Below are 11433 nucleotides of genomic sequence, written 5' to 3' on the forward strand. Positions count from 1 at the left end.
CATAACAGTAAATACCCTTTCTCTTCACTATTGCAGTATCCTTCACTTAACAGATTTCCTGCCAAGGATAGCCCAACATCTGGCCAGTATATCAAAGCCTTCAGCTCTTATAGGTGCCATATGTCACACACATGCTCCCTGCACAAGACTTAGGACATAAAGGTGACGTATGAAAGCACACACTCAGAACTAAAAAAGCCCCAGGAGAAACAGAATACTCTCAGGGACAAAAAGGAACATGTGCATCCAGAAGAAAATATAAGGAAGAAAGGTCCTTTGGAAAGGATGGCAACCACAACATACAGCAAAATGCAGGATAGAGGGAATGAATATTGCAACGGTGAACAGAAGGACATACACTGCTATGGTAAGATTTAACACAACTGCACTACATCCTTCCATATCACTACTGCAATATTCTTCACCTAAGGGATAGGTACAAGAGTGTAACAGGAAGCCTGAGAGGAGGAAGGCACAGAGAAACCTTCCACAAAGCCATGCAGAACAGCAACTGGCAAAATCTGCTATGGTCCTGGAAATCACATCCAACTTGTAATGTTTAGTGAACGTATTAACACAGGACCAAGTATCACCATCAAGGATGTAACTGGTATCCAAACCTTGAAAAAAAAATCACAAGAGGAGGCAATCAGCCTAGTAGAATGTGCCTTTACAGATGAGGAAAGACATTTGCCATGAAAAGAATAACAGAAGGAAATGGCCTTAGAAATCCAGGAGGCGATGGTTTGTTTAGAAACAGCCAAACCCAAACACCTGGGATAAAAACAAACAAAAAGCTGCTCAGACATGCAAATAACTTTTGTGTTATGTAAATAATATCAGAGCTGTCTATGTATATCCAAGGTGTGAAGAACCTGCTCACTGGTAGAATGTAGAGAAGGAAAAAAGGAAGGAAAATGAATAGATTAAGGGACAACACATTCACCTCCTTGGGCATAACAGAAGTATTAGTAAGAAGAGACACCCTGTCTCTGAAAAACTAGAAAAAGGAGAAATAGCTAGGACACCCTGAAATTCACACTCTCTCTAGGCAGACGTAAGAGCCAAAAGCATGTACAATGTTGTAAGGAAGCTGAAGAAGTGAGCTCAAAAGGAGCCTGAGTCAACTTTTCAAGAACAAAACTGAGGTCATAGGAAGGCAGAATAGGCTTCCTGGGAAGCCTGATATGAAGGATGCCTTTAAGAAATTGCTTTATCTCAAACCTAGAGGCCAGAGGCGCAGACAAGCAGAAATGGAGCAGATCACACAAATAAAAGAGGACCAGAGGAACCTCCACATTAATGGCGACAGAGGCACCAGTCAGAAAATGTCTTCCATTTGGACAAATAGAAAGGTGTGTTCCTGTACAAATAGAATTTTCTGATAGTGGGTTTCTTGGCCTTCTGCACAACCAGGAGCACATCCTCAAAAAAGAGGTGCCTAAAAGGGATCAAGACCCTATCACCCACAGTGTCATTTGAAAACTGGACAAGTGAGGATGGCCAAGAGATCGCTTTTCTTGTGTGAGGAAAATCCACCCGGTGAGGTAACTTGTGGTAATTGCCCCTGGACAAGTGAGAAAGAAGGTGGACCAATACTGTATGGGCCAAAAGGGAGTCTCTAGCAAGATTTTGGGAGAGTCCTGCCTGATCTTGTGCAGAACTCCTGGCATTGGTGTGGGCATACAAAAACATAAGCCAGGATGTACACTTTCTAAGTCAGAGGACTTGAGACTCTGGAACATAATAGAGGAAGTTGTCTGTTCAGAGGGGAGGTGAAAAGCTCTACCTGAGGAATATCCCACCAATGAATAATACCAGGACCACATCTCTGTGATGCATCCATTCATAGGCCTGTGTTCTGGACCTGCTCAAAGAGTCTGCTATTAGATTGTACTCTAAAGGAATGCAAACCACCTGAGGTCACTTGACACTGGATAGCTAGATTCCAGACCTGAAAGGTTAGTCTGCAAAGGAGATAAGACCTTGTGCCCCGTGTGTTGATGTACTACATCACTGTGGTATTGTCAGTGAAGGCCTTGAGGGGGCTGTGATGAAAGAGGGAACGAAAAGCTTACAGTGTCAAACGTAGAGCCCTCATCTCTTCTATGTTGTGATCCAACCTCTGATGAGGGCGCCACAGATTCTGGTCTTTTAGGGGGAAACAAGAAGTGCCCCATTCCATGTCTGAGGCATCTGTGAAAAGCTCCTATGTGGGAACTGCAGCCTGAAAAGGAAGCTGTGAATTGAGAGAGAAATGAAGAATCCACTACTGAAGCTCGAGCGAGAGGTAATGAAGAGGAGGAACAGGGAACTCCAGGTGGTAGCAATGTTGGAGCCATGCCAATTTGAGGTACTATTGAAATTTCCTCATATGGACCCTGCTAATGGGCAGCATGGGAATGGTGAAGACCATAAATTCCAGGACCCTGAGAAATTCTCTGGCCAAGACAGAGGAAGAAGAGACTTGAAAAAGGTTGTCAGGGACAGAACCTTGGGGGCAGGAAAAGATGCCAACATGGTAATGGTGTGAAGCCTGCAACTGAGAAAAATATAATCTGGGAAGGCATCAGGACTGATTTCTGTTTTTTTGCTGTACCCCAGACTGTGTAAAAGACCAGTGGTAAACAGGAGATCCTGCAACAGAATGTCAAGAGAAGAGCTTGAATAAGCAGATCGTTGAGACAGAGAAAAATCTGTATACCTCGAAGTCTGCAAAAAGTGACAGGCATGAGGCATTTGATGAACACCCTTGGGGCAGTAGAAAAGCCAAAGAGCAAAGCAGAGAACTGAAAATGCAAGGAAGAAACAGAGAAACATAAACATTTTTCTGAACAAGGAATGAATGGGGATGTCAGTGTATTCATCCTTGAGATCCACAGACAGCAAAAAGGCCTGGGGAAGAAGAAGAGGAAACAATGTTTGAGGGGACAGCATCCAAAAAGGAGGGATCTTGAGAAAGGTGTTGATCAGGGAAAGATGCAGAATTGGCCTCCTGGTACCCTCCTTCCCTGGCATCAAAAACATTCCTGAGTAAAACCCTTCCCCACCTGACTGGAAGGAATGAGCTTTATGGTACCCTGATCCAAGAGAGACTGCAGAACCTCTGGAAAATGAGAAAGCTGTTCTCATGGAGGTTGAATGCCTGAAAATGGAGGAAAGGACTTCCAAACCATGAAATATCCCTGATGGATAATCGACAGAACGCAAAGAATCTGAGGTGATCTGATACCAATTTGGAAGTGACAAGGACAGGTGGAGAGACAAGGGGACATGGTGATGGTGAAGGGAATGCTAAATATCAAACAGAACCAGGCTTATCCTGAACAGATTATTTCTGGAAGGAAGGCATCTGAGTAGACTCAGCAGGAGAAATATGCCTAGAACCCTTCTTACCCATAGGAGGGGTGGCGAGCCTGTCTACAAACAAAACCAGACTTGAAAGGACAGTTCCTCTGAAACTTGGGAAAAGAGGAGACAAGATATGCCTAAGCTCCTGCAAAGCCTAATCACTTATCTTGGAGAGACTTAAATAAGACAGCAGCGGTCCCAAAGAGGCTTTTGTTATCCAGAGATGCATTCAAAAGTTTGGCCAGAAGATGTAGCCAGAAAAATGACTCACCACTGAGCCAAAGGCAGCAGCCCTGGAAGAGACATAAGCTGCATTTTCTTGAGTAAAGGGCAACTTGGGAAGTGGACCCTAACAGGGAAAGGGCAGAAGCCTTCCTTTCAGAATCAGGAAGGTCAGACAATATCTTAGAAACCTGGGAAAGGAGGCCCAAAACATACATGGTCATATGGATATGGTAGTTAATGGCCATAAAGGACAAGGTGGTACCAGTATAAAGTTTCTTGTACAACCTTTCCACAGCTCTACTATCCTTATCAGCAGGAAGGAATTTAGTAGATAGCAACAACTTGGAGGGTTTGTCAGAAGATACCAATGAAAGATCAGCAGAAGGGCATTCATAAAATAATTTGGAGTCCTCAGGCACCTTCTAGAATCTATCAGGTTTCTTAGGCACTGGAGGCTGAGTCAGGGGTTACATAAGCTGCAGAAAAATTATCCAAAAGTGCAGCCAGAACAGAAGGGACAGCTGATGGTTTGGGAGACTCCATCTGTAGGAGCTCATAGTACCTCTTTTGAATGTCAGAGATCTCAGCACAGTCCAACTTAAAACAGTCTATCATGCGGACAATAGTATCCCAAAAAGACAATTCTTCCAAGAGTGAGTCTGGACTCAAGGAATCTTCTTCCTATTAGCTGTAGTCAAGCCAGAAACAAATTTGGGAGGAATTGGCCAAGGATTCTTCCTCAGAATCACAATCTTCATTTGAGGAATCTAATTCCCCACGCCTTTTGACAGGACTGGAAGACCAGAGGAAGAAGGAACAGACATCTCTTAAGGAGGCTTCAAGGCCATCGAAGCATTAAACAAACCCAGAGTGAAATCCTGCCACTTACACTGGGAATCCTTAACTGGGGAAATATGCTTGGTTTGTGTAGGATGTCCACCCAAAATCCCTCAGAGGTTCAGCCCCTTGAGGAGACTCAATAGTGTTAGGGACTTCCTCCCTTACCAAACTCTGAGGAATCCCCTTTGGTCCCTCAGATATTATCAGTCAAGGTTCCCCCTCAACATCAGGTGCAGACATCTGAAAAGCCTTGGAGAATGTGTGAGAATTCAGGTCCATCTGGCCTCAGATAGGGTCACGGCAGAGGAATCTGAAACAAGCCTCTAAGGAGATGGCTAGGGGAGGCCGGACAGCAACCAGATCAGACCTAACCTTTTTGACATTTTTCTTGGCAAATGGCTGGCTCTTGGGATGGGAGGATTCTGCCCCTGCACCCTGAGCCAACAGCTTAAGGCATTGATTCTCAAGATATAGGGACAAGAAGGAGAGACAACCATGGAAGGTCTTGGGCACAAAACTGGCAGATATAACACTGCATATGGTCGTTTGAAGCATCCAAGCAAAAAAAGATAATGGTCGTGACAGTCTTAATGGGGACTGTGCCTCCCACACTGACATTTTCCCTTACATTTGCCCAAAGAGGCACTTATCTGAAAAAGGTTTGATAACCAGCAAACCAGAAGGGCATTCAGACAAATGTTTAAGACTGGCATTCAGACTGTAGGCAATAAAATTCTGCATGTGTGCATTCATACATCACCTTTATTCCCTACATCATGCATGGGGAGCATACATGTGATGTAAGGTGCCTATAAAAGCTGAAGGCTTTAGTATACTGGCCAGATATTGGGCTGTCCTTGGTCATAGATCCCTTAGGTGAAGAATACTGCAACAGTGATATAGAAGGACATCTGATAGTATCTCATCGTGAGAGTACATCACACTCGATCTTAACATCTATAGTTGATACGCTCACAGATTTTGGTATGACAGCTAACACTTTCAGCAAATATCTGTTTTTTGCATTCCCTAACACACAATAATTCTGTTATTCAATAACTAAGAAGTAATTTGATCCTGAACTTTTCAGTAATGTCAATTTATAACTGGACTTCCCTGAACTGACTGCAGTTTTTTTTCTACAGTGCTTCCACGACATGGTTCAACTTAGAAGCATAGAAGCTGAACTTCCAATCACTTCAAACATTAAAGCCACTGTGTCACATACAGACTATCTCTGGGAAAGTAGTCCCCAAACAAAATTATCTGATGATTTTGAGGACAGAAATCAGATTAAGTCCTCTTTACTCATTAAATAAACTATTTCTTAGATTGACTAAAACAATTCTCAAAAAGTTCTAAATCATTAATAATGGGCTTCTGAATATCTTGGCTATATACTCACCCCTACTCCATTTCTTCAGCTTTGGGTATGCTGGTATTTTCACAAATTTTGGGCTCCATGTAACAGATTCAGTTGAGCAAACTGCTGTTAATAATAGTTAATACCCCCGTTTCAACATCAGAATTCTTTTTTACACATTTAACATTTCTGTCACATGGTCCATAAACTCTTTTGTAAAATAAGAACCTGGATCAGCCCCAGAATTCCTGAATGCTGCACCTAGGTACAGAGCATGAAGGAAGGGTGTCTGTGACTGGGAACCAGATCCTTGTGACACCTGTATGTAAGGAAGGCATTTTGCTGTCAGCAATTACTCTATTTTACTCCTGTATCCCCTCTCAGAAATTCTGGGGGAACCCATATAGTCTTAACCCCTTCAAATCTCCATATATAAAAGCAAATTTGCTTTACACATGGTCATGACACACACAGCTTTGACTGATACCTTTAAGTGTTTCTTTATGCATCTAAATATAAAAATAAATCAAGGCCAGTGCTAGCAATCAAGTACCCCCAACAAGAATATTTCCACACCACACTAATATGCATTAAGACCTTACTTCTGCAATGATATATGTATGTGCTTTTGTGTGTGTGTTAGTTATGTGTGATAGCTTGAACAAACAACATTCTAAATCGTAAATATCAGACACATAAGCTGGCTTTCAGCTACGGTGTTACACTGTCACCTGCCTCTGTACTACATCAGTGGCTAGCTTCACTATAGAGCCATTCAAACTATAATGCCATCTGCAGTTAAAGTATACCACAATTTTCAGATAGACAAAAAAATATCGCATTGCTGACATATGCCAGTACATACCCAGACTCAGACGGATAAACAATCAGAAACCCTTGTACCATTATGCATCAAATCGTAGCCTAGAATTTTGAAATTATTTTTTTATATTGGTTACTGTGTCCACGTGTCCTCTGTGGTTTACTGTTTTCACCTAGTACATTCTTACAAGTGAGTCAGGGATTTATTTCAAAGTAATGACTAACCTGAGCATGCGTGTGCATGCATACACACACAAACATATATAATTACTTTAGTTGATACAGTATCATCGCTCAAACAGATAACACTAAAATATATTCTGGAGCCCATTATAGAACTAGAGCTACCTATTAAGAAAGAACACATTTCAATGCCCCATTTGGACAACTTCCTCCAATTTTCTGTACTACTGATATGCACATAGAATGGAGATAAAGTGTAGCAGTGTTGAATGTGATATACTACCAACTGAAATTCATTTATTTTCTAAATTTTGCCCAACATTTTCCTTAGTATGTACAGACTACTAAGAGGTGACCTGTGTCTGGCATACAAGTAATCCACTGAACCATTACTGATGAATTTACTGCAAATCAGCAAGTCAAATGGCATCAGAAATACTCATTCTAGGAATCTAAACCTTTTCTGCAACATCAACAGAATTGTTTGAAGGGACAGGTCTCTTTCTCGTAGAGGATACCATTGCTATGCAGCAGACTTCCCATCGACATAAAATAAAGTTCATCCCTGGCCATATGGCCATATTCAAGTGCAACTTAGATCTATGGATGGGAAACAGAAAATTTACCGCAGGACTGCCCTCTGTACTACTTAATGATGGGCAGAGGCAGCTCCTAAATCCTTTATCCCTTGCATGGGTCCCCTCAATTTATCTATGGTCTGATACCATTTATAATATAGAAATATCGACCACGGGATAGGTAAGGCCAATCTATAATCAAATGGGACAGATTATTTTGAGCACAGAAAGAGTAACTGGCTAGTCTTAAAATGGCCCACAAAGCCAGCTAACCTAGTACTTACCTATGAAACTATGAAAACATTTGTTTTATTATGGGATTGCAAGATTATCATGATTATTTTCATTTTCACAGTTTTTAGTGACTGTCTTTCTTGTTCAAATTTATTAAGCAATTTATACTTGATTGGTGAAAACAAAATCTAAGCTAATAATTACATATGTGTCTAGTTTACAACTGTGTATTTATATAGGTTCACATGCACTTACTAGGCTATTCATCTGTAAGGATCTTAAGCCTAGCTTTACATTTCCATGGTAGTTTTTTAGCCCTCATATTTTGTGTAAGAATATCTCACAGAAGGGCAGAACATTTGGGGCATTTACTTTTTATCCCTAGCCATAAGGGACATGGGTGGGTCATTGTACTCAATAACTGGCCTAATAAGACCAGTGTATAGTGATATAATTATATCCCTGGACCTGGATGCCATACCTTTAAATATATAGTGTGTTGTAAAAAAGGACCGCTATACAATAGTGGATAAGTTGTAATCAAATGACAGTTCACTGTCACCGTAGGTTCCCAAATCCCAGTCTAGAGCACATTGAGTTCTAACATTTGACAAAGGGGCTGGAAAAGGAGCAGATAGATGGCATGCTTTGAAAACATCACCTCATTGGGGGAAAAATACACATCTTGGGATATGGAGAAAACATGTGCTTTAATTTCCAATGAAAATGAAGAAAAGCATTACAATAAAATCTCTGACTTCGAAATGAGTCTTTAAACATTGAAAATCAAATAAATTACCATTTTATTTTAAAGCACTGAAAGTTCTGTTATCCTTCAGGATATCACCATCACTCTCCTCCTGACTGTCGAGATGCAGATGTACTTGTCCTGTTCCTTTTATTCAATTTGTTTGAGACACACACATTTTAATGGGAGCAGTGTTGTTGGTCTCCATCAATGTCTGGAGTTAGTTTTGTTGTGGCGATTCTCAGGATGGATCTGAGGTGTAGGTCTGTTAACTTGGATCTGTGGCTGGCTTTGTTGATGTTCATGACGCTGAAGGTCTGTTCACAGCCAACATCATCGCATCATTGAGTGAAGCATAGAAGTCATTTAGTTTCAGAGAGCTGAACTTCTCTTTTAAGGCAGGGTCGGACTGTAGGTCTGGAGCTGTTTCGGGGTCTTGTGACAGAGGAAAGGCCACCAATTGAAGTGACTTGTCAACAGTGCATCCAGTGACTCACTGTATTTCTTTACCTTTCAGCGTGGCTAGTCTAGGAAAATGAGTGAATGACTTGTTCAAAATCTGCCTGGAGAATAAAGCCAGCTTGGATTTGAAGGCTTTCACGTTTGTGCAAACTGCTCCTTCCCCTGCATTTTCACGTTGAGCTCATTCAAGTGTGAAAATAAAGTCACACATCCAGCTCTTGTTGCTCAGCTCAGGAAATTCATCAGTCTTCCCCTGCTGCTCCAAAAACACACCAATCTCCTCTTTGAGCTCCCACACTCATTGTAACACTTTGCCCAAACTCAACCAGCGGACATGGGAGTGATAAAGCAGGTCCCTCCAGGAACTGACGGTGCTGAAGTCCCTTCACCACAGGATTCACAACATGATTCAGCTGTAACACCGATTTACATAGAGATTCCTGGTGGATGATGCAGTGGAGGAAAATGACGTCCTGGTCAGGGTTTTCATCTTTCACTTTATTCTGGATTCTCCTCAGCAGGTCAACGAAATTCAGAGATCCATCTGTGGGGAAGCTTCATGTTTTCGATGGCAGCAGACACCCATTCAAACAAGTCCTCTCCCCATGTTTGTCCTTTCAGAGACTCCATTGTCAAAAACTCCTCCGTTATTTCAAAAGTTTTGTTGATTCCTCGGATAAAAATGAGGAACTGAGCAGTGTCTTTGACATCGTTGCTTTCATCCAGTGCTAAAGAATAAAAAGTGAGTGACTTCACCTTTTTGTTTAATCTGCTGGTGACAGCTTCATCTATTAGTTCCACACAGCGAGTCACTGTGATAAACTGATTTTCTCAAATTTGTCTTTGGTCTCCGGGCACAAAATATCTGCTGTCTCTACCATACATTCTTTTAAAAACTCGCCCTCAGACAGTGGTTTGCTGGCCTTTGCTATTTTGAATGAAAGCATAAAACTGGCCTTGGTACTTGACTCTTGAATGGCAGTTTGAAATTAGCTGCCACCTTCTCAGTATTATACTCTTTAAAACCCCACAGTTTCTTGGCATATCAGGCAAACAGCAGATGATCGGTGTTCAGTGAAAAATATTTAGTTGTCCTCCTTATTGAACACTCTCTGTCCACTTTTCTTTTCTTGGGTCCGCCTCAACAAAGCCAATATATCTAGAGTGCGCCATCTAGTGAGGAAACATCAGAATTGCAGGGGAAATAAAACATTAACAAGGTTAATTTATTAAATTTTTTCAAGTTTCCATGCCTGGTCTAGAGGATCAAATTTCAGGGTTGCATTATCAATGTGATAGTCACAAAGGAAGCCATACTTGCCAAACAATACTATTATACATTTATTGGCATTTAGTTTTAACTTGTGGTTTTGACATCAACTGTTTGTTTGGGAAAGGTCCTATTGGAGGATCTACGCATCCTCTGCGGACGTTTATAAGTTCATAGGTATTTACTAGGTTACTGATCCACGAGGATCTTTAGAAACCATGCTATACATTCCTATGAAATTTTTAGCTCTTATATTTCAAGTGCAAATAATCCAGAGATGAGCAGAATATTTACATGTTGCCACTATCCGTGAGGGACAAGGGTGAATTTGAGGTTAGTCATACATTTGTCCAGACTACATTTGAATAGTGTAAGAGAAGTACATTGCTTTATGTGAAGAGGAAGGCAACTCCAAGGAAGTGGTATTCTCAGTGATTCACATCTATCCCTCCAATATGTTGTATTTATACTACAAGAGAGAGCTAGATCTCTTGAGTGGGTGTTTAAGACCCCATTGAACTTACAAATGTACAGTTGGTCTGACAGGATAAAGTCTGTTGAGGTTCTATCATCTAGACAGAGATCACATCAAGAACAAGTCTTTGAGACTGTCTCCATAGTTTTTATTATTTATGCCCTTGATTTTCTTAGTAAGACAGTATTATGGGCATTTAGGTTGTGTCAGATGTTTGGACAGGTACATACTAAAGAGGGCATTATACTTACTGTTTGGTGTGATGAGTGCAAAATAACATGGAATGATCACATTCCTGGACCCCAAATGCCATAGCCTTAGTAATAAGTTGTGTAATAAAAGTATTTTCTTACAATAGTGGATATGTGGTGATCAAAGGGCAGCTCATGGTCTATACAAGTTCCCAGGACCTTACTTACCAGGTCAGTATTGATGGGGGTGATATTAATGTGATAGTTACAAGGGGCTTCTTCCTTGCTGATGGATACTATTATACATTTCCTGACATTTAGTTTTAGACCATCGTTTTGACACCAGCTATTTGTGTGGGACAGGCCTTCTTGGAGGATTCTTGGTGTTCTCTTAGAGCTTTATGATGGCACCAAGTTTACAGTCATCTGCAAACTTGGTGAGCCACAAACCCTTAACAGTAGCTTTGACCACTGAGAAGTAAATGCCAATGAAGAGTGGCCCAAGGACTGAACCCTGAGGTACTCCAGTAGTGACAGGTCTTTTGAAGATGTCAAGCTGCCTTCCCTAATTTCCTAGATTTTATTTGTGGCCAAAATTGCTATCCAATGAATTACATAATGATTAAAATTTAGCTGAGATAGTTTATCTATTTTGCCCAAGTATGGGATGGAATTGAATGCCTTTGCAATG

Source organism: Protopterus annectens, chromosome 17.part0, assembly GCF_019279795.1.
Source record: "Protopterus annectens isolate FY-2018-M chromosome 17.part0, PAN1.0, whole genome shotgun sequence".
Lineage (NCBI taxonomy): Eukaryota > Metazoa > Chordata > Ceratodontiformes > Protopteridae > Protopterus > Protopterus annectens.